This window comes from Amblyomma americanum, chromosome 9, assembly GCF_052857255.1.
Source record: "Amblyomma americanum isolate KBUSLIRL-KWMA chromosome 9, ASM5285725v1, whole genome shotgun sequence".
NCBI lineage: Eukaryota > Metazoa > Arthropoda > Arachnida > Ixodida > Ixodidae > Amblyomma > Amblyomma americanum.
The window spans coordinates 1,194,005-1,220,221 of record NC_135505.1 but is presented as its reverse complement, the minus strand read 5'-3'; positions in this window follow the sequence as shown (position 1 = coordinate 1,220,221).

Here is a 26,217-nt window from a genome sequence, read left to right as displayed (position 1 = left end):
AAAAATTCTGGAGATGTAATTTTTCAGAGATATCACAAAGCACTTCCTTCAGATTTTCATTCTCGTTTTCTGGGAAACCATGGACTTCCAAATTCATGTTGTGGCTGTATTGCTCGCTCTCATTCATGTCAACCTGCAGGTGCTCTAGCTGTTCGGCTTGTGTCTTAACTGTTGCTCGGAGGGCGGTGAACACCGCATCTCTAGACGTTGCTTGTTCCTTGGCGGTCATTGCAGAAGAACCGACAACTGAGCTAGTTGTCCGTCTTCTGAGCTTGTCAGTCTTCTTCTGTCTTCTCTGTGTCTGTCGTCGCTGCGCTGTTTTTACCACGGCTTAAAGATGCACCAACTAGCTACAGCGCTTGTCCGTCTTCTTCTGTCTTCTCTGTGTCTGTCGTCGCTGCGCTGTTTTTACCACGGCTTAAAGATGCACCAACTAGCTGCAGCGCTTGTCCGTCTTCTTCTGTCTTCTCTGTGTCTGTCGTCGCTGCGCTGTTTTTACCACGGCTTAAAGATGCACCAACTAGCTACAGCGCTTGTCCGTCTTCTTCTGTCTTCTCTGTGTCTGTCGTCGCTGCGCTGTTTTTACCACGGCTTAAAGATGCACCAACTAGCACAGCGCTTGTCCGTCTTCTTCTGTCTTCTCTGTGTCTGTCGTCGCTGCGCTGTTTTTACCACGGCTTATTGGCGGTCATTTCATCAAGAATGGAATCATACTGTTTTGCCATAAAAGTCACCGAGTCCTCGAGTTCATGAACTGACCAGGTTAAGCTGACAATTTCGGCTTTTAAGAGGAGCAATAAATCAACCTTTTTGTTAAGCTCAGGTAGACATTATAGCCTCCTTTTTATCTCGAGCAGCTCCAAAAGCAAAGTTGAATCCTCGCCTGCACCTTCATCAGCCTCGGAAGCATCTACCTGAGAGGCGGAACCACCAGCGCGTTTTTTTGCTGCTCTGCATGTTTTACACACCCACACGTCCCTTTTTGCTGGGTCCATTGTATTAAAGGTACTTGGCGCAATTCCGGAACATATCTGACCTAAGTGGTACGATAGCGTACAATTCGCACAGGTCATGAACTTGCCATCATCGGGCACTTCTTTTTGGCAAGCAATACATTCAATAGTATCATTAGGAATTGTAACATGTAGAGAGCGTACACAGAGGGCAGTAGGCAGCAAATTCAAATGAAGAATGCAGGCAACGAAAAAGACACGCTACCTGTTGAAATACAAAGTGTCAGCGTTGGGCAACGTATTCGCCGCCGACTGCAGGGGATCCCGCGATGTCCGTTGGCTTAAGTAGTTTTACGATGAAACCAGGTTTTCAGATGAAGTTGGTGATTGCGGCCAGAAGCGGCAGGACGGTTAGCTTCGACGAAGGTAATAGTGGCATCCGGGGCATAATAATAATAATAATAATAATAATAATAATAATATTAATAATAATAATAATAATTCATTTTTTCACCGTCACTGGTTGAGTTTGTATTGGCAAGATTTCTTTTGATGAACAGTTTCCGAACTGTTGTTAGTTTCCTTGCCATGTTTATGTGTTACTTGCCTATTTTTCTTCTTTTTTAGAGATTCTAGTGTTTTGCTGTACTCAATGGATAATCATGATAATTGCATTGCTTGTCAAAAGCCTCTTCCTGCTGATGGAAAATTCATGTCTTATGCGGACTGCCAATTTTCAAATCATCTCGGAAAGACATGCTAAGGTGGAGCCGCTAATACGTTTACTACCAAGGGTCAATCCAAGAGAGAAGTTTGGGTTTGCAACACTTGCCGAACTAACAAAAAAGACTCAATAACGGTTCTAAGTCTACTGATGAAAACTGTGTGTCGGAGTCCTATTTGTTGGATGAGCTTAGAGAAATCAGTAAAAGCCTGCAATCGCTGCCGGCTCTTCACAAGAAAGTTGACTCTGCTACTGACGCAGGAAGAATTAACGGCGGTCTCAAAATAAGTTCGGGAGCCCAAAGGATCTGTGTCGTTTCTAGCCGAGAAGTGCGATTCTATTCTGAGACAGCAGCAGGATAGTGAATTCAACTGTCTCAAGGTGCTGAACTGGAAGCTTTGAAAGGAAGTGTGTGCACTCAGGCGGCTTTGATACAAAAATTAGAGGAAAATCAAAATGAAATCGAACAGTACAGCAGAAGCATGAATCTTGAGATTCATGGTTTCCCTGAGAACAACAGTGAAAACTTAGCAGAAACACTCATTCAAATGGCATCTAAACTGTAACTGGCTGGGTTTCCATCGGACGACATCGCGGCTGCCCATCCCTTGAAAGCCAAAATTGACGGTACATCAGTGGTCCTTGTGCGCTTCACTTCAGCAGCCTGGAAGCAAAAATGGTTTGACGCTCGTTGTAAGCTGAGACAACTGTGTGAAGATGAATCATTTCCAAAGATCTTTTTCAATGATAACGACTAAAGCTAACCGTGACCTCTTCTGGAAAGCAAGGACCAAGGCAAAGGCGGAGGTTTATCAGTTTTGTTGGATGAATGGAGGAAGAATCTTCGTGAAAAAGAACGGCACAGCGTCTCTTGTTCGAATCGGTAAACAAGCAGGCATGGAAAACAATGTTTAACCACTATGCCGTTTTCCTTCTGCGTACTACCCACGTTTACTTCATTTAAAACAGAATTTGGATACAACCCGGATCACCATTTCACGGTTGTGAGCGCAAACATTCGAATTTTGCGCAAATATTGGGAAGAGTTTAAGTTTATAGCCGAATCTGCAGCTGGATATGTTGACGTGTTTGTAGTAACTGAAATCAATTTTTCTCAGGCGTGCACTGATACATTTATTTTGCATGCAGCATTTTTCTGCCCATTCTGTTACACGAAATGGACCTCGTGGCGGTGGTATTGCTGTTTTTGTGAATGACAACTGTGTTGTTTCTCCTGCAAATTCATCTTTTGAGTATACAGAGTCATGCTCAAAATCTGTAAAGAGTCATTTTCGGTGCATCTGTTATCTCTTTATCGACCGCCCTCCTCCAGCCTTTCACGGTTTCTTATTGAGCTTGAACTAACTTTGCTGCGTTGGAGTGCCGTGGATCAATTCTGCTTGACGGGTGACCTTAATATTAATATTTATGCCCTACGAAAGTATTGATTTGTGATTATCTAACGATGTTGTCTGCTTATGGTCTAGAATGCACAATTGGAGCTCCTTCTAAAGCGGAATTAGTTACTAACCAACTAGTGCAGTCGTGCCTAGATCTCATAGCGGTCAAAGCTCCTGATAGCTCATTTCGGTCGTGAACGATTGTACAAAGGTTGGCCGACCACTATTTCGTAGCATGCCGTCTTGCTTTACGGAACGCGGCTGGAACCCTTCATACGGCAACTGCTGCTGTTCAACGCAAATCCCTTATCCCCATTGTCAATCCCTCCAAGCTTGATAATCTTATCACTTCATTTGATTGGGCATCGCTAACTAAGGAAATTTTAGCGGGAAAGGTCTATGAAAGTTTTGTATGCAGCTGAAAAACATTGAATTACAGTGCACTCGCTTGGTAACTAAAACAGTCAGAAGGGGTCACTGCTGGATGAGGCCGGACATTCTTAATGCAATTTCGTATCGAGATAGTTTGTGAAAATGGTGCAAAAGAAGTCCAAAAAACCTAGCTCTGTGTTTAGAATACGAGTCAGCAAGAAACAGGGTTGTTGCCAAACATCCAAAGGAGGAAAGGCCCGTGACAGCTCAGACGGGTGCAGTAAGTTTTTCGTCGGCAGTGGAGACAAGAGCTCAAGCGAAAGCCCGAGCAACGCCGCGTCCGCTCTCTGCTCCTGTTACGATGTGCCTGAGCGTAACACCGGGCGAAATTGCAATTAGGCAAAAGGAAGACCCGAGCTTGAAGGCTTGCTTCGAAAGAGTCGGGGAAAAGGTGAAAAGAAAAAAGAGTTGGACGTCATTCGAGTATCAAGTGGTAAATGGTCTTTTGCACAGGGAATGCGTATTTTGTTCAGGAAGGCGGGTCCAACAGCTGGTGTTACCAAGAGATATGCGAGAGACCGTGTTGCGATTAGGTCATGACGCCATTATGGCCGGACATCAGGGTGTTCAAAAAACGGTGTCTAGGATCACCGAGGAGTTCTTTTGGCCGAGTGTCCAAAGTGACGTTAAGCGCTTTGTTCGCTCATGTGATGTGTGCCAGCGCACAGTTCCGAAGGGAAGAGTTGGTCCCGTACCTCTGGGCAAGATGCCAGCCATCGACCTACCGTTTCAGAGTGGCTATTGACTCTGTGCGGGTGGGATAAGGTACTAATAAACCCCAATTTCAATGAAGACAGAAGATAACGTTAGATCGGACTTCCTGAGTAGAGCCAACTGAAGAGCTCTAGGTATCTCTGGAATGTAACTTTTTGGTGTTGTAGTTGATTTTTTGTTGTTGTTGCTATGTTAATGTATCTCTGGGATTTATCTTGTTGTTGCTGTTGTTGATGTTATGTGATTATACAAGAGAGTGTGTTGTGGACACGAACATGCGTATTAAAGACTCTGTACGGACAACGGCAGTGGTGTGTTAGAGTGTTCTGAAAACGCCGTTTGGAGTGCTGTTTTAGTGGTGTGCTCATGGTGTGTGCTGGAAATCTGCGGTGTGATGTGTGCTGGGTCCAGAATAGCCACAGAAGATAGTCGATTGGCATGGCTGGTTTGAAGATGAGAATGACGTGAGCAGTTTTTCATGGAAAAACACTTGAGAGAGGGGGCCCTTGTCACATATATTAAGGACCCTAAGATAAATTTTAAAGGAAAAAGGTGTGAAGAAGACGACGCGAATTGACCGAAGAATAAAGCAGAGGAAGAAGAAGCATTCGTTGATGTGGAGAGCGATGATTGGTGGAGAAGCATTCGGTGCGGTGGAGAGAGATGATTGGTGGAGAAGAGAAGAAGACGACAAGGCTTACGTGGACTAACACCGAGGCTATAAAAGGGTGAGTGAGAGCGAGGCACAGGGGGGAACAGCAGAGAAGCGGAGGCTCCGGCGGGTCAGGGACACTTTCAGGAGAGCGTGTTGTCGGGCAAGTTGGCTTTGCATGATATAGAAGAAGTTAGCGCAAAACTTAGACGAAGGCAGAGAAGAAACACACAAGACGACAGACGAGCGCTACTACCAACTGTTTATTGGGACTTAACACCCGGAATATATATCCGAAAAAAACAAGCATGCGCAGACAGTTGGAGGCACACACGTCATACACCAGCGCCGTGACGAGGCGAAAGGGAATCCAGAAAATCACATTCAGAAGTATAAATCTGTAAGGAAGGATCACTCGCGCAGCGATCAGATAGCCTTTTAACAGGATAGATAAGCGGGCGAGTTGGTGATACATAATGCAAAAAAACAGCGCGAACAAACGGAAGGCCTCCAGCACAAGCCTCGCTGTGACATTGGCGCTCCTGCCCAGAATCTTTGTTTTCTCAAATCGTGCCCTACACGTGCTGTCACAGGAAGAAATATGCCGCACAATATTAGCGGTTCTGTCGTTGTTTTCTAAATTTCTATCATGCTCCCGTAGCCGGTCATTAATGCAACAGCCAGTTTGACCTACATAAGAAGACCCACAAGAAAATGGTATGCTGTACACCACCCCTGTAGCGCATTTGACATAAGAAATGCCATGTTTCTTTTTGCAGCCACTCTCACAAGGGCCAGAAATGCGTCGGCAAAGCTTTGAAAGCTTGTTGGGGGCTGAGAAGACTAAGGGCACGTGGTGCCTGCCGGCCACCTTCTTGAGGTTGTGTGACACCCGGTGCACATATGGAACAACCACCGGCTTTGATGTCGAGAAATCCGGTCTTCTTTTTTGAGCGCCTTTTTGTTTTTGCAGGAGGGTTTCAGCAATAGCAGAAATAACCGGACCAGGGAAGCCTACCGCCAAGAGGCGGGAAACCTGATTATTGACACTCTCCTGAATGCTATGAGGGCACGATTTAAGAAGGGCAGACTCCAGGCAGAGTGACGCAATAGCTCTTTTCACAACTTTTGAGTGTGAAGAGTCGTATCTCAACAACTCTTTGTTGGCACGGGGGGAGTACATCCAGCACACGTGGCCATTACAGAACCTAAGCTTTAAGTCCAGGAACCGTAACTGTTGATTATCAGGCAATTCATGCGTAAAAACCAACCCTCGTCTTAATTGATTAAAAACAGCTAAAATCTGAGAAACAACCGGGTCAAGGGATGTAAAGGTCCCAGCCCTTAAAAAGATTAAAAAATCATCTACATATCTAAAAACTTTTAAAACCGGATCATCACGTAAGGCAATTTCCAAAGAGCGGTCGATAAAAGCTAAAAAAATATCACATAAAATTGGCGCTACACAAGAACCAATGCAAATACCTTTGCGCTGCAGATAAAACTGATTGTCATGTAAGATAAAGGTAACATTCAAGTAATACTCTAAAAGCTTTAGAAAATTATCAGTTGAAATGCCGGCATTGTTCTGGAACGCCACCGCCCCCGAGCTTTCGATACACTCTCTAACAGGGGCCAACAACTCAGCATGTGGTATCGAATAAAACAAATCTTCAATGTCGATAGAAAAGGCAGAGCATACCTGATCGCTGTTTTTAAAAAATCGGCAACATCAGCTGACTTCTTTACCCAGAAGGGGTCATTAATAGACAGAGGTTTAAGCTTGGAAAGAAGAAATCGGCTGACGTGGTGTTGCCATGAACCCTTCTCACTTACAATAGTCCTAAACGGCATATCTGGTTTATCTGTTTTGGCCGAAAAAAAGACCGACCAGGAATTCTTTGAACTGTTATCAATAGCACTCGCTAAAGGCGTCAGCTGCAAGCTCTTGCAAAAGTCAACAAATTTTGTTTTTACTCTTACTTTGCTTCGTTTGACAGGCAAAAAGTTTAAGCCGTGGTAAAAACAGCGCAGCGACGACAGACACAGAGAAGACAGAAGAAGACGGACAAGCGCTGACTAACAACTAAAGTTTATTGGAAAAAACACAGGTATTAATACACTCCTAAAACAACCAGGGAACACGCCCCTCTTAACATCCTTCTAATCGTGCGAATCTAGATGCTTAATCTCACATTCGTGAAGAAGCACTGACGGTGTGCTGACGCATGCATCACCATTCGCGTGGATGCGATACGCCTCACACAGTTCCCTTGTCAATTTATCCCTGTGCCTGCAAACAACTTTTGTCTCATGGAAAAGAGGGTTGCACATTTTTTTGTCGGGGGAACCTGGGATATTTTTCAGGGGGCAATCTCTAAAATGTAATGCAAGGTTGGACGATGGGGGGCCATTTAACGAGGTATGATGCTGACGAAGACGGGTGTTCACACATTTTCCCGTTTGGCCAATGTATTTCTTGCCACAGGAAAACTCAATGTCATACACTACGCTTTCAGCACATGACGTAAACTTCTTTTGGTGGTTTATTTTGCAGGCTCTACTCCCGGTTGGTTTCTGTTTTTTAGCCTTTGCTTTCCTATCTATTATGGCACAAATTTTTCCAAGCTTTTGCGGGGCTGAGAAGAGCACTTGAATTCCATATCTGGCGCCTACTCTTTTTAAGTTGTGTGACAAACGATGAAGATATGGTATAACCGTATGCCTCTTCATGCCTGACGGCTCTGATGGATGGCAACTCTTGAAAGATTTTAGTTTCCTCAGCAATTTATTGCAAGCAAGCACGATTACCTCTTCCGGAAATCCTGCCGATTGTAATCTACCAACCTGCTGATTAAAACTATTCTTCATTCCATGCACACACGATTTCGAAAGTGCTGATCCTAAACATGCAACGGCTATACCACTTTTAACTAATTTAGAATGGGCTGAGCGATAACTAAGCAAGGGCTTCGCTGAGCGCTGTTGAAAAGACCAGCAGACATGATCAGGGTTCAGGACCAATCTTAAGTCTAAAAACTGTAGCTCGTTGTTCTCCGGGAGTTCAAAGGTGAACTTTAAACCTTCTCCACAACTAACAAAAACCCTTAGTATTTCTTCTACATGGCCCTTGAAATTTGTAGGCTCTACAAAAATTAAATAATCATCAACATACCTGAACACCTGTTTTACACAATCACTGAACTTAGAATTTATCGCCCTGTCAACGTGACACAGAAAAATATTACTTAACACCGGTGCTACTTTTGAACCTATGCATACCCCAGCTTTCTGAGCAAACAGTTTTCCTTCCCACTCGACAGAAGTCGATTGCAGGTAAAAGGTCAGAAGTTCCAAAAACGACTCCACAGAAACACCACAATCCGAAATAAATCTCTCTTCGTCATTGTCATTAGTTATGGCTTTCTTAACACACTGCAGGAGCTTATCTTGAGGTAGGGAATAGAGCAAATCCTCCACATCGATGCTAAACATGCCACTCGAACCCGGGTTAAAGCTTTGCAAAAACTCAACAATGGTGACAGAATTCGGGACCAGAAATGGATCATCAATCACAAGACTACTAAGGTGCTTTTGCAAAAAGCTTGATATCGAATGTTGCCAGCTGTTACGCTCCGTAACTATGCATCGGAAAGGAATTTCGGGTTTATGCGTTTTCGCAGAGAAGAAAATATCTAGACAATTTTTCTGCGAACTACTAACAGAGCGCTGTAGTCCTATCAAATTCATTTCCCCCAGTAACCGTATTGCTTCTTTCTTTTGTCTATTGAGGTTAATATGAACTTGCTTAATGTTCTTTGCGATAGATTTCCCGGCTCTTTCCCTGAACAGATTCTCTGGGATAACAACGAAATGCCCTTCTTTATCCGATACCAGCAACCGAAAGTCCTCTGACGAGAGAAAGTTTACCAGTGGAGCAGTTCTGCAGTTCATTTCTGGTACTCTGAGCTCTGTTCTTTGTCCTAACACCGCTCTTATTGACAACCAGGCTGCCTTGGCTTCCCTAATCGCGCTTACTGCCTTAAAAGCTCGCCTGGCTTCCTGGCATGCAAGACGTGCCTTTTGCCCGGTAGAGGTGCAAATGTTGTGCGGAACCCTGCTCCCGTCGAAAGGACACAGTCGCCGAATGTGCCGCATAATTGCATCGGAATGGTGGCACCAGCACCGCTTCTACAAGGACTGCCTTTGGGCGGCATGTGGCAGTGACAAGCATAGAGTGCGGCGCTTTCGTGATTGGTGTGACCTAGCGAAGCAACACACGGAATTCCTCTGGTATTCTTCACGCCCTTGGCTACAGGCGAAGACGAAGCCTCCGTGTTCTGAGGGCAAGGTATTGGTCCTGGGCGACAAGCAGGTGCCAGAAAGGTTCCGAAAGGTTCTGCAGCGAGGCCCGAAATTTTGTGTCCAGCCATCCCTAGGAAAAGAAGAATTGCTGTCCCTTGGAAGGAGTGTGTCTTGCCAGGCCCGGAAGGAGGAACAACCGAGGTGCGCGGCGGAGTGTGTTGAGGCTTTGAAGGGGACAGTTGGAGGGTCCGTGAAGGGGTTGAGCTTTGCTCCACTGGTAAACTTTCTCTCGTCAGAGGACTTTCGGTTGCTGGTATCGGATAAAGAAGGGCATTTCGTTGTTATCCCAGAGAATCTGTTCAGGGAAAGAGCCGGGAAATCTATCGCAAAGAACATTAAGCAAGTTCATATTAACCTCAATAGACAAAGGAAAGAAGCAATATGGTTACTGGGGGAAATGAATTTGATAGGACTACAGCGCTCTGTTAGTAGTTCGCAGAAAAATTGTCTAGATATTTTCTTCTCTGCGAAAACGCATAAACCCGAAATTCCTTTCCGATGCATAGTTACGGAGCGTAACAGCTGGCAACATTCGATATCAAGCTTTTTGCAAAAGCACCTTAGTAGTCTTGTGATTGATGATCCGTTTCTGGTCCCGAATTCTGTCACCATTGTTGAGTTTTTGCAAAGCTTTAACCCGGGTTCGAGTGGCATGTTTAGCATCGATGTGGAGGATTTGCTCTATTCCCTACCTCAAGATAAGCTCCTGCAGTGTGTTAAGAAAGCCATAACTAATGACAATGACGAAGAGAGATTTATTTCGGATTGTGGTGTTTCTGTGGAGTCGTTTTTGGAACTTCTGACCTTTTACCTGCAATCGACTTCTGTCGAGTGGGAAGGAAAACTGTTTGCTCAGAAAGCTGGGGTATGCATAGGTTCAAAAGTAGCACCGGTGTTAAGTAATATTTTTCTGTGTCACGTTGACAGGGCGATAAATTCTAAGTTCAGTGATTGTGTAAAACAGGTGTTCAGGTATGTTGATGATTATTTAATTTTTGTAGAGCCTACAAATTTCAAGGTCCATGTAGAAGAAATACTAAGGGTTTTTGTTAGTTGTGGAGAAGGTTTAAAGTTCACCTTTGAACTCCCGGAGAACAACGAGCTACAGTTTTTAGACTTAAGATTGGTCCTGAACCCTGATCATGTCTGCTGGTCTTTTCAACAGCGCTCAGCGAAGCCCTTGCTTAGTTATCGCTCAGCCCATTCTAAATTAGTTAAAAGTGGTATAGCCGTTGCATGTTTAGGATCAGCACTTTCGAAATCGTGTGTGCATGGAATGAAGAATAGTTTTAATCAGCAGGTTGGTAGATTACAATCGGCAGGATTTCCGGAAGAGGTAATCGTGCTTGCTTGCAATAAATTGCTGAGGAAACTAAAATCTTTCAAGAGTTGCCATCCATCAGAGCCGTCAGGCATGAAGAGGCATACGGTTATACGATATCTTCATCGTTTGTCACACAACTTAAAAAGAGTAGGCGCCAGATATGGAATTCAAGTGCTCTTCTCAGCCCCGCAAAAGCTTGGAAAAATTTGTGCCATAATAGATAGGAAAGCAAAGGCTAAAAAACAGAAACCAACCGGGAGTAGAGCCTGCAAAATAAACCACCAAAAGAAGTTTACGTCATGTGCTGAAAGCGTAGTGTATGACATTGAGTTTTCCTGTGGCAAGAAATACATTGGCCAAACGGGAAAATGTGTGAACACCCGTCTTCGTCAGCATCATACCTCGTTAAATGGCCCCCCATCGTCCAACCTTGCATTACATTTTAGAGATTGCCCCCTGAATAATATCCCAGGTTCCCCCGACAAAAAAATGTGCAACCCTCTTTTCCATGAGACAAAAGTTGTTTGCAGGCACAGGGATAAATTGACAAGGGAACTGTGTGAGGCGTATCGCATCCACGCGTATGGTGATGCATGCGTCAGCACACCGTCAGTGCTTCTTCACGAATGTGAGATTAAGTATCTAGATTCGCACGATTAGAAGGATGTTAAGAGGGGCGTGTTCCCTGGTTGTTTTAGGAGTGTATTAATACCTGTGTTTATTCCAATAAACTTTAGTTGTTAGTCAGCGCTTGTCCGTCTTCTTCTGTCTTCTCTGTGTCTGTCGTCGCTGCGCTGTTTTTACCACGGCTTAAACTTTTTGCCTGTCAAACGAAGCAAAGTAAGAGTAAAAACAAAATTTGTTGACTTTTGCAAGAACTTGCAGCTGACGCCTTTAGCGAGTGCTATTGATAACAGTTCAAAGAATTCCTTGTCGGTCTTTTTTTCGGCCAAAACACATAAACCAGATATGCCGTTTAGGACTATTGTAAGTGAGAAGGGTTCATGGCAACACCACGTCAGCCGATTTCTTCTTTCCAAGCTTAAACCTCTGTCTATTGATGACCCCTTCTGGGTAAAGAAGTCAGCTGATGTTGCCGATTTTTTTAAAAACAGCGATCAGGTATGCTCTGCCTTTTCTATCGACATTGAAGATTTGTTTTATTCGATACCACATGCTGAGTTGTTGGCCTCTGTTAGAGAGTGTATCGAAAGCTCGGGGGCGGTGGCGTTCCAGAACAATGCCGGCATTTCAACTGATAATTTTCTAAAGCTTTTAGAGTATTACTTGAATGTTACCTTTATCTTACATGACAATCAGTTTTATCTGCAGCGCAAAGGTATTTGCATTGGTTCTAGTGTAGCGCCAATTTTATGTGATATTTTTTTAGCTTTTATCGACCGCTCTTTGGAAATTGCCTTACGTGATGGTCCGGTTTTAAAAGTTTTTAGATATGTAGATGATTTTTTAATCTTTTTAAGGGCTGGGACCTTTACATCCCTTGACCCGGTTGTTTCTCAGATTTTAGCTGTTTTTAATCAATTAAGACGAGGGTTGGTTTTTACGCATGAATTGCCTGATAATCAACAGTTACAGTTCCTGGACTTAAAGCTTAGGTTCTGTAATGGCCACGTGTGCTGGATGTACTCCCCCCGTGCCAACAAAGAGTTGTTGAGATACGACTCTTCACACTCAAAAGTTGTGAAAAGAGCTATTGCGTCACTCTGCCTGGAGTCTGCCCTTCTTAAATCGTGCCCTCATAGCATTCAGGAGAGTGTCAATAATCAGGTTTCCCGCCTCTTGGCGGTAGGCTTCCCTGGTCCGGTTATTTCTGCTATTGCTGAAACCCTCCTGCAAAAACAAAAAGGCGCTCAAAAAAGAAGACCGGATTTCTCGACATCAAAGCCGGTGGTTGTTCCATATGTGCACCGGGTGTCACACAACCTCAAGAAGGTGGCCGGCAGGCACCACGTGCCCATAGTCTTCTCAGCCCCCAACAAGCTTTCAAAGCTTTGCCGACGCATTTCTGGCCCTTGTGAGAGTGGCTGCAAAAAGAAACATGGCATTTCTTATGTCAAATGCGCTACAGGGGTGGTGTACAGCATACCATTTTCTTGTGGGTCTTCTTATGTAGGTCAAACTGGCCGTTGCATTAATGACCGGCTACGGGAGCATGATAGAAATTTAGAAAACAACGACAGAACCGCTAATATTGTGCGGCATATTTCTTCCTGTGACAGCACGTGTAGGGCACGATTTGAGAAAACAAAGATTCTGGGCAGGAGCGCCAATGTCACAGCGAGGCTTGTGCTGGAGGCCTTCCACATTAAAAGGCTATCTGATCGCTGCGCGAATGATCCTTCCTTACAGATTTATACTTCTGAATGTGATTTTCTGGATTCCCTTTCGCCTCGTCACGGCGCTGGTGTATGACGTGTGTGCCTCCAACTGTCTGCGCATGCTTGTTTTTTCGGATATATATTCCGGGTGTTAAGACCCAATAAACAGTTGGTAGTAGCGCTCGTCTGTCGTCTTGTGTGTTTCTTCTCTGTCCTCGTCTAAGTTTTGCGCTAACTTCTTCTATATCAGGGACACTTTGGCTGGAAGAGAGCGACGCCGGCTACTGCTCCGGTGAGCTCGCCTTCTACGACATCGCATCGTGGACTTCCTGCCGTGCCTGAGCCCATTCCGGAGAGTCAACAGAGGACGCTACCACCTGCTACGGCCAGGGGTGTCTCCAGCACTGTTGCTACCCACGCCAACAAGACCGGCATCACCTCCACGGGCGCTTGGACCGGGAGCTTGTACGACGCAGCCAGCGACGCCAGCCCCAGCACGTCGAACACCGCCAAGACGCCAGCCCAAGCACGGCGGACGCCGACTCGACGCCGCCTACTGGATCCATACAACGCCGCAGCCACACCGAACCAACCGTGAGCATGAATGCCGACCCCGAATAGTAGAACGCTAGTAGTAGACGCTGGCAGTAGTGTGCCCGGGTCGTGTGTATTTATAGCCTTTGTGTGTTGTGTTAGTTTTGTTAGTTTTCTGTTCTAGTGTGTGTATCGCGTAGGGTGTACTAAATGTGCGTTTGTGTGGGTACACACGTCGCCTAGTCCATTCTTTCAGTCAGAGTGTTCTCAGAAGAGATCCGTGACAAATACCTGCTGCGAGACGTTTAGTCTGCTTCGTGAAAGTTGCACCTTCTTTATTCTTTTTGTCAGTGTTGAGAGCTGTGTTCCGTTTTTATGCCAAATATGGCGGAAAAAAATGTTCTCTGGGATTTCTCCTATAGCGAACTTTGTGTTCAGTGACTGAAATGCTGAAGGCCAAAGGAATACAGCGGCATTGTTTGCACTTCCGCAATATTTCCATGCTAGCGGTTTTTTTTACTGAAAAACGCAGTTTTCTTAAGAAATAAACTCTGAACAGTGACAGTTCTAGTTGACCAAAAAGACATCTTCTATGTAGAAGTTAGAGCAAGATGTCTTATAAAAAAAAAGCTCTTTTTGGAAGCTTTGCTGTTTATATGCTCCCACAGTTGCTGATCATATTTTGCACGGATCAAGCTTTTGTACTTCTTCATTTCTCAAATACGAGGTGGCTCATTATTTTACTTACAGCTTTGAGATGGTGCCGTGCCCAACGTTGTTTGTAAAGCACGTCGGGTGAGGGCGGTTGCATGAACGCGTCCTTGAAGCAAGTTGTTCTTAACCGGTGAGCGCCCTCAGCGATGTAAAGCTGGACCCTAGTAGTAGTACGCGGGACGCTTTATACGTCGGCGTAACGTCTTGAGTTCAGGTTTGCACAGATTAAGGTGAATACCCCTCTCCATTTCTGAAAAGATTACAATGATGGTCGACTGACTCATCTCTCTTCACGCTAACCCCGGCCGTGGGTAGAGCAGGAAGTGAAAACCAGCCTGTGAACGAGGGTGTTTTTCGGAAAGCAACTTCTTGTCAGTATTCCTGGAATTTTGAAAGTTGAAACGATAATTATCCTTCACAGACAGCCTTTAATTCACTGCTCTGCCAACAGAGGGAAGGTGAGGCAATCGCCTTCCATTTTATTCTTTTTATAAAAGAAGAGAGAGTTATGCCCCTTAATCTCAGTGAATCTGAAGTCCCACAGGTTACCACCAACTTTCGAGATCGAGTGTAAAGGGCAGCTGCCGAAGGGTACTATGGTGCACCACTGCACCTGTCTCGACCTGTTCCTCGCGTTCGCAGCCATGCTCTGCACACAAAAGAAGAGAGAGGGAGTATTTATTGTGGATAAGCTACAGCCAATGCTGGTAGAGGAGGCGAACTTGTCGCCCTAGAGAGTCAGTGGAAATTTTGTATTCACTGGAAGTTTTGGCTACCCATTGTGCCCATTCAGCAACTCCCCTCTCATAGAGATAAAAAAGCATCTTCCCTCTTCCTTTTCGAACAAGAATGCGGAAATGTGAACAAGGGTTCTCGTTTGAAAAATATGTGCTTTATTGCAGAGGGTGCTACTATATATTCTGCAAGTTGTCAACTCACCACTTGCGGATACCAGTAAGTCATCTTTTCCGGAAAGCTTGTTATCCAACTAAAAGGTCTCGAACCCAAACGACACACTCACATTCTCCTTGAGAAGTAAAACAGCGAATGGTCGCGCACTGTCTGCAGCAGGGGCTAGGCAGGGAGAGGAAAATGTCTTCGTCGCCGTTCCGTGGTGTGTGGGTTGTTCATTGTTCGGGCTACAGGTGCAGAGGGGTGAATGGAGGAAGTTAGAGCTCCGGAAGTTAAAGCGCAGGCGCGATGAATTTTAGCGCCAGCTACAAAAAGCAGCCCAGCCAGCAATATGGCGGTACATGGAAACGTGTAAAGCAAGAAGGAAAAGAGAAAGAAAGGCTTTAGGAGGAGAGAAAAATCATGAATGAGAAGTGCACTCTTCCTTGCTTCTGAAAAACACCTCTCCTATTGCTGACATGCTGACTTGGAATGCCCTTGGAATGCAGCCTTTTTCGAATGTGTTGCTTTTATGGACGTTCCTCTCCCGATCTTTTCACACTGCGCTCCTCTCTGGTGGGTAAGAGACGAGTTCACACGACGGTCCGTTCGCCCGCGGCCCGCGCATCACGTGTTCATGCGCCTCTAAAAACTGGCCTGTGACCCGAAGACGTCAAGCGGATGCGAGGGACCAAAAGAGCAGACGACGCGCTGGGTGTACCACTGTTGCCAGAGTACTTTAAAGCGTTTGGCAACGCTGGTCAAACCGGTTTTTCCTCCCGACCCATAATGACTGCGATTGAATGGTACAGGTGCGGCCCTTCGTCCAATTCCTCAATGTCCTGAGCCGTCTTGCTAGCCGAGTCGATCACTTCGTTATGGTAGCGAACGCAGGGCACCTTGTCAAAACAGCGCGCCAGCTCAACGCCACTCAGCGGAATGCGGCATCCGAAATACAGCAAGAGCGGTGCTTGCCAGAGCTGGCCCACGCGTCTTCGCGGGCCGCCGCTAATCCCCGCGAAGGGAGAGGCACTTGAACTTCCTTGGTTGTCCAGTCCGCGGGCCGACAGCACGGCTCTGGATTTGGTGACGCATGAACACGTGATGCGCGGGCCGCAGGCGAACAGTCCGTCGTGTGAATCGGCCTTTAGTGAGTGGCTTTGTCCTGTGTCTCGGTTCAGGTTTCATTAGCTTGCAGCTCTTACATCCGTAGTATTCATCACGTACAGTTTTCACCAACGTTTTAAAAGTTTGAAAAGTATTTTATTTGAAGTGTGTTTCATACACTTCAGGAAGGAGGCCAAAAGGCGTGGTGCCTGACGAGGGCCTTCCTTCCTGGGGGTAAGCAAACTGCACTCGGCACATACACACACAAAATAAACAAATACAATAAATGTAGCGGTCGCCATTACACTTGCTGGCATGTTAAAAGAAAAACAAGGAAAAACTGTACAACAATGTTAAGGTATCTTCGAAGTTGTTAAGATGCGTGCTGTTGGGTTACAGGGAATTATAAAAAGGAAAAAAAAAGTATATACAATCATGTTGACCGTTATCAATTTATAACATGTCACAGGATGCACCGGTTAGTCATGTAGTCAACAGTGCAATCACTTTTCTCTTGTATATTTTTTGAGTTCTGCATTGATGGAGGAGGTCATGAAAATTTCTGTTTTCATTCAAAAAGGTAGTCATCTGATATCTAATCGTTTGGAATCCGTAATTTGTTCTTGAGTTTGGTGCTCTTATTGTCATGTGTCGAAGGGGATATGGGTTTTGCGGTAGTTCTGGTGTTGCACAAAAATTAGTTTCAAGATGAAATCTGTTATATGTTTCAAGTGCTAGCCGAAGAGTTTTTAATTGAAAAATTGTCAGTAACCCCAAGCTGTTCCACCACGAGTTAGTGCTATCCAAGTAGCCTAGATTAGCAATTGCTCGTATGGCCTTTTTCTGTAGTAAAAACAAAGCATTTATATTAGTCTGTGTTGAGTCTCCCCATATCAGTAAACAATAGTGAAGATGTGAATGAATTAAACTGAAATAAAGTTGCTTTTTGAGCCATACTGGCAATAGAAGTCTAAATTTATTTAGAAGGCCCACTGATCGCGAAATTTTTTTTTCATACTTGATTTATATGGTCAGTCCACAACAGGTGTTCATTAAATATAACTGCAAGGAATTTTATTGACTGTACTCGTTGTAAAATATTCGAATTGTATATAATTATTGGCTCATTATCTATGACTTTATATTTAGCTCTGAATATTACATACTTCGTCTTCGTGATGTTTAGTTCTAACCTGTTGGCCCTCAACCATAATGTAAGGTTTTCTAGCCAGAGATTAGCTCTACATTCTATTGCTTGTAAACTAGCGTCATGAAAAAAAAATATTTGTGTCGTCAGCGTATAAAACTGTTTCGGAGGAAGGAAGAATATTAACAATGTCATTTATGTGAACTAGGAATAGAATAGGACCCAGTATTGAGCCCTGTGGCACACCAGTGCGTATAAGTCCGTGGCTTGAAGGTATGTCGTTAATCATTGTGAATTGTACTCTGGATGATAAGTAGCTCTGAATAAGATTAAGTGCGGAACCTCGTATCCCATAGAATTGTAATTTGAGCAGTAAAATTTTGTGACAGACCGAGTCGAAGGCTTTTCTAAAGTCTAAGAATAGTTCAAGTGTAAAAATTCTGTTTTCTATAGTGTTAATTATTTTATCCTTTATGTCAAGTAAAGCTTTTTCCGTAGAATTCCCTTTCTGAAAGCCATATTGTTCTTTCGCAATAGCTCCGGTCTTAATGAAGTACGAAGTAAGGCGGGTATTGATGACTTGTTCAGCAATTTTTGAGAAGACCGGTAAAACGGATATTGGGCGATAATTGTTAGGATCATTACAGCTTCCTGTCTTATGTACCACACAAACTCTTGCTACCTTTAATTTATCTGGAAACCTGCCTTCTTTGAGCATTTGGCTGCATATATGGGACAACAAAGGTGCGATAGTATCAGATACGGCTTTCACTACCTCACCCTTGATGTTATCAGCTCCAACGGAGCAGCTATTTTTTAGACGTATTATATATGAAGACATTTCGGCTGTAGTTGTTGGGGAAATAAATATCGAAGGCTTTGGTATGCCTTTAAGATATGACATTGGATCAGTGCATGTTGTTTGCGCAGACTGATTTTCACCAACCGTCAGGAAGTGTTCGTTAAACATGTCTGATAAGGGACGACCTCTGAGTGGAACGCCATCTACCACAATCTGTACTGGAGTTGGCTCGGTTCGTTTTGATACTAAATTGTTGTATGACCTCCATATCTGATTAGGGGCAAGTTTATTAGCGAACGCTTTTGCGTAATATTCCTGTTTTGCGGTTTTTAGATCAGTGTTGAGCTTATTCCTTACAGCTTTATGCAAGTTTAGTATATTGATGTCTTTGTGCTTCAAAAAATCAGCAAAGAGATTGTTTTTGCCTTATTCTTTTGTACAGCTCTTTCGTAACCCACGGTTTCTTAGACTTTTTGTACCTAGAGCGGCGGACTAGAGGAAAGGCTTCATAATAGGCATCTTGAAATTTTTTTTCAAAGACATCGTAACAGCGACTAGGATCTTCTTCACTAAAAACGAGTGACCAGTCCACCTCTGAAATCATGCGTCGAAAGCAATTTATAGTTTCGTCATTAACTTTCCGATAGAAAGTGTTAGCTGCGCTATTAGAAAAAGTTTTCCTCGAATGGGGCAAAACGACAAAAAATGGAAGATGGTCGCTAACATCGCAGGCCATCACACCCGACTGTACATCATTTGGTAAGAAATCAGTGAAACATAAATCGAGAGCAGTTCTGGTACTTGTGGTAATTCTTGTTGGCAGGTTTATAACATTTGCACAGCTGTAGGAAGACATCATACCACTAAAACTCTTAGAAACTGTATTCTCAGTCAATATATCTATGTTAAAATCACCCAGCACGACAACAGATTGGCTATGTCCTGTAAACGAGTGAAGTACACTGTCAAGGTAGGAAAAAAAGCGTTCAACTTTACCAGACGGGGGTCTATAAACAAGAATTATAATAACACCACAAGATTCGGCAACCTCCATCACAACCTCAAAATCACAATCAACAACGGAAAACGACTCTAGGGAGGCGTGTGATACGCCATTACGAAAATACAGAGAGACACCGCCCCCTTTTTTGTTGTCTCTGAACAAAGACACATGAGAATAGTCTTCAAATTGAGCAACGTCAGAGGAATCAGTGAACCAGGTTTCTGTAAATGCTAGAACATCAAATTTATGGTGAAGTAAGTTCAGATAAGCGCCAACGGCATCTCCTTTGTTTCGAAGACTTTGTGAGTTTAAACAAAACATAGAAAGAGGCTTATTTGAATGAGAAGGTAATCCCATTACTGTATCGTTAAATTCATGTATCGCGTAGTAACTGCGGTTTTGTGAAGATGCTTCGTAATTCATACTGCTAGAAAAGATAAAGAAAAACAGAAAAAAAAACCAAGTTGATGGACGCTCACGCCTCCGAATCATCACTTTCAGCCTCCTTAATTTCCTTGATATTACACAGATCTGCCTCACACGAAATCCGCAGAATTGGTTCACCTGGGCCCTTGCGGACCATCACCTTTACATTCTTTTGCCACGTGAAGCAGTAACCCATCTGCTGTGCCCTTGTGCGTGCCAGCCACAAAAGATGCTTGTTTCGACTGGTAAGGTTATCGTAGAAGCGGACTTCTGATTCACTGTCAACCAGTTGCTTATTCTTGCTCTTCCAGTTCTCTTTTGTTTTTCGAGAAACGAACCGCACTAGAATGGGAGCCTTTCGACCTTTTCTTGTGGAAAGACGGTGAATGCCATCAATGTCGTCTTCAACAAGCGAACGAAGGCCAAGGGAAGCAGCCAACTCATTGATTTTAGGTAAAAGGTTTTCATTTTCTTCCCATTTGACCCCATGAATCTCGAGATTCTGCCGTCTACCATACTGTTCAAGTTCGTTAACTTGATCCTTTAAATCAGAAATCTCCTTCGCACTGACGGAGTCTTCCACTACTGTAATACGCTCCTTAATGTCTGTTAGTTCACGGTCCTGCTTGGTTAGGCGCTGTAGCACTTCATCATACTTATCCGACATGTGTTGGACAGACACTTGTACATCAGTCACTATTTGCTTTAACTCGGGAAGTGCATTCATCGCCTCAACTAAAGGCATCAGAAGGCATAGCTTTTTTTGCATATCTGTCACGATGCAAATTAGTGCCTGTTGAGAGAGCTGCTGCTGTTCGTTATTTGAACAGCTATGCGTAGAGGAGGAGCCACGTGAGCGACATTGATCGCTGGACGGTCGAGAAGTGCGCTGTGACGCCACTACACATGTCCGACATTTCCACTGCGCAATGCTGCTATCGCCCTTTTTGCTTTTGTAGCTTCTGGCTGTTAGACCTGAACATGCTTTTCCAACATGGTAGTTGAATTCGCACGCTACACAGGTTACAAATGGGGCATCGGGTGGGATAGCAGCATGGCAGGAAAGACAAGGGTCAGGCTCTTCTTGAGCCGTATGATTAGGCATGGCTATCACTAAGCAACAGCACCCGGCAGCAGCAGCAGCAGCAGCAGACGATGCAATAGAAAAAAAATAAAGGAAGCAAAGCCACCAACCTGCGAAGTGAAAGAAAAGCGTCAAGCGCCTTCCAAGACAAGCGTCGGCGATGTGCTACTGCTGCTACTGCCGAATGCAAATGCGGAGCAATGATTCCCAGTATCGCCGAAGAAACCTCGGTAGTTCGAACGTGGTTGCTGGGGCCAATGGGAGCAGGCTAGGTTTCCCGGATGATACGAGGAGATACGGTCCGCAATCTTCGAAACCGTGCGTCGTTGTCAGCAGGAAATTCTTCAGATGCAGCGCAGCCGCAGTGGAGCCATGCGCCAAAGGTTGAACTTGAACGGAGGCCCAGCCTTAAAACTGCGAAGTGGAAGAAAAGCGTCAAGCGCCTTCCAAGACAAGCGTCGGCGATGTGCTACTGCTGCTACTGCCGAATGCAAATGCGGAGCAATGATTCCCAGTATCGCCGAAGAAACCTCGGTAGTTCGAACGTGGTTGCTGGGGCCAATGGGAGCAGGCTAGGTTTCCCGGGTGATACGAGGAGATACGGTCCGCAATCTTCGAAACCGTGTGTCGTTGTCAGCAGGAAATTCTTCAGATGCAGCGCAGCCGCAGTGGAGCCATGCGCCAAAGGTTGAACTTGAACGGAGGCCCAGCCTTAAAACTGCGAAGTGGAAGAAAAGCGTCAAGCGCCTTCCAAGACAAGCGTCGGCGATGTGCTACTGCTTCTACTGCCGAATGCAAATGCGGAGCAATGATTCCCAGTATCGCCGAAGAAACCTCGGTAGTTCGAACGTGGTTGCTGGGGCCAATGGGAGCAGGCTAGGTTTCCCGGATGATACGAGGAGATACGGTCCGCAATCTTCGAAACCGTGCGTCGTTGTCAGCAGGAAATTCTTCAGATGCAGCGCAGCCGCAGTGGAGCCATGCGCCAAAGGTTGAACTTGAACGGAGGCCCAGCCTTAAAACTGCGAAGTGGAAGAAAAGCGTCAAGCGCCTTCCAAGACAAGCGTCGGCGATGTGCTACTGCTGCTACTGCCGAATGCAAATGCGGAGCAATGATTCCCAGTATCGCCGAAGAAACCTCGGTAGTTCGAACGTGGTTGCTGGGGCCAATGGGAGCAGGCTAGGTTTCCCGGATGATACGAGGAGATACGGTCCGCAATCTTCGAAACCGTGTGTCGTTGTCAGCACGAAATTCTTCAGATGCAGCGCAGCCGCAGTGGAGCCATGCGCCAAAGGTTGAACTTGAACGGAGGCCCAGCCTTAAAACTGCGAAGTGGAAGAAAAGCGTCAAGCGCCTTCCAAGACAAGCGTCGGCGATGTGCTACTGCTGCTGCTGCCGAATGCAAATGCGGAGCAATGATTCCCTGTATCGCCGAAGAAACCTCGGTAGTTCGAACGTGGTTGCTGGGGCCAATGGGAGCAGGCTAGGTTTCCCGGATGATACGAGGAATACGGTCCGCAATCTTCGAAACCGTGCGTCGTTGTCAGCAGGAAATTCTTCAGATGCAGCGCAGCCGCAGTGGAGCCATGCGCCAAAGGTTGAACTTGAACGGAGGCCCAGCCGTAAAACTGCGAAGTGGAAGAAAAGCGTCAAGCGCCTTCCAAGACAAGCGTCGGCGATGTGCTACTGCTGCTACTGCCGAATGCAAATGCGGAGCAATGATTCCCAGTATCGCCGAAGAAACCTCGGTAGTTCGAACGTGGTTGCTGGGGCCAATGGGAGCAGGCTAGGTTTCCCGGATGATACGAGGAGATACGGTCCGCAATCTTCGAAACAGTGTGTCGTTGTCAGCAGGAAATTCTTCAGATGCAGCGCAGCCGCAGTGGAGCCATGCGCCAAAGGTTGAACTTGAACGGAGGCCCAGCCGTAAAACTGCGAAGTGGAAGAAAAGCGTCAAGCGCCCTCCAAGACAAGCGTCGGCGATGTGCTACTGCTGCTACTGCCGAATGCAAATGCGGAGCAATGATTCCCAGTATCGCCGAAGAAACCTCGGTAGTTCGAACGTGGTTGCTGGGGCCAATGGGAGCAGGCTAGGTTTCCCGGATGATACGAGGAGATACGGACCGCAATCTTCGAAACCGTGCGTCGTTGTCAGCAGGAAATTCTTCAGATGCAGCGCAGCCGCAGTGGAGCCATGCGCCAAAGGTTGAACTTGAACGGAGGCCCAGCCGTAAAACTGCGAAGTGGAAGAAAAGCGTCAAGCGCCTTCCAAGACAAGCGTCGGCGATGTGCTACTGCTGCTACTGCCGAATGCAAATGCCTGCTAGCGGCCTCCACCTCTGGGCTAGATTACGGCGGTGAAAGGCAATACGATTTCCGTAATCCGCTTATCGCCATCAATTTTCCGCGTACGCAGCGGAAGGTAGCCTGTGCGACCAAAAATGACTCCCGTGACGTCACGGCATCTTAGAAAACAAAATGAGCCTCTTTTTTCACATGTAATTAACTTCTTTCGGTTTTACTAACACCTGTATTCTTCTAATGATCATTTCTACTAATATTGATGCATATTTCCTTCATTTTCATAATCTCGTCCAAGCTGATGTCAATGGAAACCACTTTACAAGGAACTACATCACAAGAGCGTCACCAACACATTGAGACGCTGTTCAAGCGTATCAAAGCGTAGTTCAACAGAGCTGGCCATCGTTGAAACTGCTTTGTCTTCATAAAAGCGGTGAACACGAATTAAAAGTAGATCGAAGCGACGCTATTTTTGTCGGTGCTTTTCATCGCGTTTGCGAGATGCCTTCAGAGCGATGGATTCGGATAAGAGCAGGAGATAGTTCAATCGTGACAGTTTGAGTAGCCTCCGATTTGCTGGGGACATGACTCGAGGCCTAGAGAGGAATGGCCCATGGTTGAACGCCCGTATAAGCACTCAACACAATAGGTTCGGAGCAAAACTAGATGAGAATAAAACTTCTTATCAACTGGCCGGGAACAGAAGAATAGTTGTCACGGAATACACGGCCGCAGCCCGGACCACAGGCGTGAAATCGCTAGGAGAATATGAATGAAGCAGCTGGAAAGCACTGACAGACATTCTAAGGTTATCTCCAGACCTGGAAAGAAATATTGCCACACATCGATCAAAAACATCGACGTTAACGAAAAGGCTTCAAATTAAATTGTGGAAAACAAAGATATCCGTTTGAGTGTTTAAATGACGCGGCAATCAGGATACCTTTACCAGACATATAGTATCCGCTATGCATACTTGCAAGTTCTGCACAATGACATGCCGCTATATAGAACAGCCACGCATTTGTTTTTTTTTAGCACAGCTGCGTCAAACCTTCACTATGAGAACGCTTTGTGGTTCGCCCCGTGTAATATTGGTGCACTCTTCTGAATCAAGGCAGCCGAAATCGACACGGGCTCCCGAGGTACCATTATATATTATGTTCAAACACGCACGGACTGTTTCCAGTAATGGCAGTGTGTGCGTTTTTTAACTGCGTAAAATTTCGGGCTGATGTTTTTTTATTTAAAACAGCGTTTTAAACACCAGTTTTCGAATGCTCACGTGCATTCTTCCAGCTGAAGCACAAGCCATCCAATAGAATGGAATAAATTTTAACGCAGCAGCGTCTATCCCAACATCTGCACACGCAACCAGCTTCCAGGCGCCTTCTTTAATATGCTGGGCGATAACTAGTTTCACATAAAAAGATATCAGAAAACTTTTTTAGCAGCGATGAGCCAGGCCGTCACGTGGTACTAATTTAAATTATATATTTCAAGGCACTTAAAAATGATGAGCCTTTTATACAACTATTTTTATTTCGCAGATATATAATAATGTCCGAAAATGGTAATATTAGGGCCATTCCCGGATGCTGCTATCTTTATTGACCGGAGCATGCTGTGAACATCGTAGGCTAATGGCGTAAAGCTCAAGCTGTTAATAGCGCATATATGTAGTTCTCCCGTGGTGGAACGTTAAAAGCTAGTTCCGACTGTCGCTTTGCGGCACCAGTAACTTCCGGAAGTGTACCTTGGACATCGTTTCATCGAATGACACACACACACACACACACACACACACACACACACACACACACACACACACACACACACACACACACACACACACACACACACACACACACACACACACACACACACACACACACACACACACACACACACACACACACACACACACAGACTCGACGTTTCGATCGGAGGACCGATCTTTTTCAAGAGTGACCATACAGTGCATGGGCGCGTGTTCTTATAGCATGGGACTTGACACACAGAAGGCTTAAAAAGAAAAGAAATAAAGAAAAGTAAAGAAAAGAAAAAAAGGGGAGGCGGCCGAGAGAACGGAACACAATTGACACCGATGGCATATTAGGGAAGCAAAGGTGGCGCGTCGCGTACCCGTGAAGTCACTGCACACACACACACACACACACACACACACACACACACACACACACACACACACACACACACACACACACACACACACACACACACACACACACACACACACACACAGACTCGACGTTTCGATCGGAGGACCGATCTTTTTCAAGAGTGACCATACAGTGCATGGGCGCGTGTTCTTATAGCATGGGACTTGACACACAGAAGGCTTAAAAAGAAAAGAAATAAAGAAAAGTAAAGAAAAGAAAAAAAGGGGGGGCGGCGATGGCATATTAGGGAAGCAAAGGTGGCGCGTCGCGTACCCGTGAAGTCACTGCACGCACACACACACACACACACACACACACACACACACACACACACACACACACACACACACACACACACACACTTACACACACACACACACACACACACACACACACACACACACACACACACACGAAGCGAAAGAGGGAGGCCGAGCTGGGAGCGCACGCGGCTACTGCGACAAGAAAAAAGAAGAAAAGAATAAGAGAGAGAGAGAAGCAAAAGCAGAGAAAAAGGGGAAAGCAAAGAAGAAACGTGGTGGGGCTTAACAAAAGAAGGGATGCGTCCGCCAATTGTGGGTTTCGGTATGCCTCTGTCCGCGTATGTGCGGCCCCGAGCGGCTCCGAAAGATGGCCCGGACGAGGCGGAACAGGTTGAGACCGCCCAAAGTGGCTCCACATGGTGACACGCGAGCCGCTAAAACCAGATGAGCTTTCCATAGAAGGACCAGATGGAAAGGCTTGCTGACAGAAAGAGCAGATGCCAAGTTTGCAAACAGATGCAAACCACAGCACTGACTAAAAGTACCCATTCAGATTTCAAACATGTTATCCGAGAGGACTTAAACTGCGATTCCAGAAATGTTGTTTGCATGCTCGAGTGTGGCGAATGTCAGATGCAGTACATTGGCCAAACAGACAATTCCTTCCGATTAAGATTTAATAACCACCGCTCACATACTCAATCTCTCCCTGGCCTCCCACTATCGAGACACCTCCGCGAAAAAGGCCACGAGTTTGACAAACTTAAAGTAACGATATTGCAGGGTAGCTTTAAGAACACCCGGGAGCGCGAACAGCGCGAATCATACTTTATTTTCAAATTTAACACACTGCAA